The sequence below is a fragment of the Staurois parvus genome, unplaced genomic scaffold, assembly GCF_062004578.1.
Source record: "Staurois parvus isolate SC_StPar_1 unplaced genomic scaffold, SC_StPar_1.0 ptg000541l, whole genome shotgun sequence".
Classification (NCBI taxonomy): Eukaryota; Metazoa; Chordata; class Amphibia; order Anura; family Ranidae; genus Staurois; species Staurois parvus.
In genome coordinates, this window is record NW_028318337.1 from 717,661 (window position 1) to 721,696 (window position 4,036).

Consider the following 4,036-nt stretch of genomic DNA (forward strand, 5'->3'; position numbering starts at 1 on the left):
TTTGATTGTGCTTTTTGTTACGCAACTGTATATTAATGCTAAAAAGCATCTTTAACCACCTCCCGCCCGCCATATAGTAATATGACGGGCGCAAGGTGGTTCTCTCGTTCTGGGAGGACGTCATATGACGTCCTCCCATTCTCACTGTGCATGCGCAGCTCAGGGAGCGTGCAGCGCGGCGATCAGCGGTGCGCTGTGTCCCTTGGACACAGCAGATCACCGAAAGAGCTGAAGATGTCGGCTCGGTCATGTGATCAGCTGTGTACAATCACAGCTGATCACATGTAAACAGGGAAATGCCGGTTATCGGCATTTCTCTCCTCTCGAGCTGTCACGCTGACAGCTCGAGAGGAGAGGAGAGCCGGTAATTGGCTTTCCGCGGAGGGGACATGTACACTGATCATCAGGGCACTGATGATCAGTGTAGCCCCAGCAGTGCCACGTGTCAGAGTCCATCAGTGCCTTATGTCAGTGCTCATCAGTGCCTACCAGTGCACATCAATGCCACATCAGTGCCCATCTGAGCTGCCTTTTAGTGCCATGTATCAGTGCCGCCTGTCAGTGCCATGTATCAGTGCCGCCTTTCAGTGCCCATCAGTGATGCCTGTCAATGCCCATCAGTGCCTCCTCATCAGTGCCCATCAGTACCACCTGTCAGTGCCCATCACTGCAGCCTCATTAGCGCACATCAGTGAAGGAAAAAAAATCACTTATTTACAAAATTTTATAACAAAAACTAAAACTTTTTTTTCAAAATTTTCAGTGGTTTTTGGTTTGTTTAAGAAAAAATAAAAAACCCAGAGGTGATTAGATACCACCAAAATAAAGCTCTATCTGTCACAAAAAAATAATAAAAATTTCATATGGGTACAGTGTTGTTTGACCACGCAATTGTCATTCAAAGTGTGACAGCGCTGAAAGCTGAAAATTGGCCTGGGCAGGAAGGGGGTATAAGTGCCCTGTAGGCTAGCGGTTAAAGAGATGACCAAAACATACCATTTGTATAATTAAAACATGATGCTGCACTACTCAAAACACCTTATCAAAATCAGGCTTAATATAGAAATAAACACCCCACAGAGCACTAAATGCAATCAGAAGTGAAAATAACACAAATAGTGACATAAATGCAACAATAAATAATAAACCAATAAATATTTGATATAATAATAAATTCAGTGTTTAGTTAAACTGCAAAATAACTAATAGTGACCAATAATATTATGTGAAGTGATATATAAAGTGCAATGTCCCAATAAGTGCAGAAATCTTCAGTAAACTGTGAATTAACCATTGACCACTGATAAAACTCCTCCACCAGCTAGCGTGCTCACCTCCAGCCATGACCCATAAAGGGTCAAACATGCTTTAAATGAATATGCTCAGCAATGATATACTTAGATGTCCCCTCTGTGATGTGTCAAGGAAATCCTCTTATATGGATCAAACAACAGATATGGCTACAGTCATGTATGCTCCAAATAAACGCACCCAACAGTAATACCTTGGATGTCCCCTCCATGTTGCACCAAAAAAATCCTCCCACATGGGCTATAGTGTAATATCTAAGCACTCTACATTTATTTTTAATAAATTTGAGAACATAACAGTCTGGGTCCAATGGTGGCTGCCGGCCGAAACCAGAAAAGACATCACAATGCTTCCGTCCTTCGTGTGGCGTCACGAATCCCGTGACTTCCTCAGGGCCCAAAACAGTCTTGGGCTCCTCAGTGGGACGGGAGAGCGTGGGAAAGGTGATGGGAGGACCCCCATTTCGCTACCTGTAAACGTGATCGAGTAAATGAATAGTTAAAGCTTTTCAGCTCTACAGAATTGGTTATGAACATTATAAGGTTGCTTATTTAGAACCTGTAAATGTTCACTTTTCTTTGAAAAGAAGGGGAAGCTGTGTTCACTCAAAACTCAGTCATCTGCAAGGGAACGTTTTGAAGTTTGCATTTTAGGACATCAGCCTTCTTTGCACATAAACCATAGCTTGTGTCCCACACTGATGCCTGTATGCTGTCATTGTGTAAAACACTGGTATGTATGTTACATAGCTTGTTTATACAATCCTATACCCAAAGCCGATCCAGAGGAAGGCAAAAAAAAGAACAATAAAGCATGATCCAATTTGCTCCTGCAGAGAAAAAAAATCCTTCCTGATATTCCCTGGATCTACTCTACCTATTAGTAGCCATTTATATTGTGTACATTTAGGAAAGAATCCAGGACTTGTTTAAAACAATCTGCTGAGCTGGCCAAAACCAGAGCTTGAGGGACTCTATTTCACATTTTCATAGCTCTTACTCTGAAGAAGCCTTTTCGTAGTTGGAGATTAAATCTCTTTTCCTCCAGAAATAAAGAGTGTCCCCTTGTCCTCTGTGATGACCTTGAAAGTGAATAACTCTACACCGAGTTCACTATATGGACCACCTAAGTATTTACTAATGAGTTGTACAGGGGCAAAATGATGTCTCTCCTCTTGGATGTTGCTTACTTTGGAAACCGCAGCTTGGCATTGTATGCTAGTATTAAACTTATCTACCAGAACCCCCAGATCCTTCTCCACCATTGATCCCCCCAGTTGTACTCCCCCTAGTATGTATGATGCATGCATATTTTTAGCCCCCAAGTGCATAACCTTACATTTATCAACATTAAACCTCATTTCCCATATAGTTGCCCAATTAAACAGTGCATTGAGGTCAGCTTGTAAATTGAAGATATCCTGTAAGAACGTTATTCCACTGCATAGTTTGGTGTCATCTGAAAACAGTGAAATTGGATTTTTAATCCCAGACCCTATATTGTTTATAAATATATTAAAAAGTAAGGGTCCCAACACTGAACCTTGGGGTACACCACTGACAGCCCTAGACCATTCAGAGTATGAATCATTAACCACTACTCTCTGAATGCAATCTTTTAGCCAGTTTTCTGTTCATTTGCATACGGATTTTTCCAAGCTGTAGACCTTACCTTACACATTAGCCGTGTGTGGGGAACTGTGCCAAACGCTTTTGCAAAATCCAAGTATACCACGTCCACAGCCTCTCCTTTTGTGTAAGGTTTTGCTTACCTCCTCATAAAAATAAATCAGATTTCTTTGATGTCTTTCATGACTCCATGCTGTCTGTTGTTTTTAAAATATTTTTTTCAAGCAAGACCTCATCTGCATGGTCTTTTATTAACCCCTTCACACTTAAAGGTAAAACAAATCTTAATGCCTAAGCACAATTTTGCAACATTGACATGTGTTAGCAAAACCATACATATCACAACTGCTTTGTACATCCTGGTTTTTTTCAGGACAAATTGTGTTTCATTTGGTGGTAAATGGTAATGGATATCTCCTGATTTTTTTAACAAAGGAAAACTGGCCCAAAAAAGTAAAAAAAAAATATTTTTTTAATTTAGCTGTGTGTTTCTTGTTACCACCATAACCTACCACCAAAGAACAACCCAAAATAAATTCTCCGGCTCTTGATGATCGCAGCGATACCATATATTTGTATGTTATTTGTTTGTACCTGTAGTACAGCCCAGAAACAATAGTGCACATTTTTTTTACCTAAAGCACAATGAAACTGACAATAACTAACACTGATACCAATTAAAAAAAAAAAAAAAATCCTGACCTTGACCCACTTACCCTGGCACTGAACTAGATCAAATCTTGATCTAGGTATTTTTTCTTTTTTTAAATATTTATCTTTTTTTTTTTTTAACAAACATTTTTTTCCCCTCCTATGCCAGGAGTTAGAGAGATACAATGTATCTCTCTCCTCCATTCATAGAGAGAGAAAAAAAACAAGGGGGCCAGGCTGTACATTGACTGATCACTGTGATAGCCAATCAGAGGCTATTACAGCGATTATGTGACACGGAATAGGGAGTCCCAATCATTAGAACAGGATCTGGGGCTCTCAGTGACACCCCGGTCTTTGTGCTGGGAGCGCGCTGTGCGGCGCACTGCCAGCACAAAGACCGGTACGCAAATATGCGGCCCCACGGAAAAAAGCCCTGTTCTGTG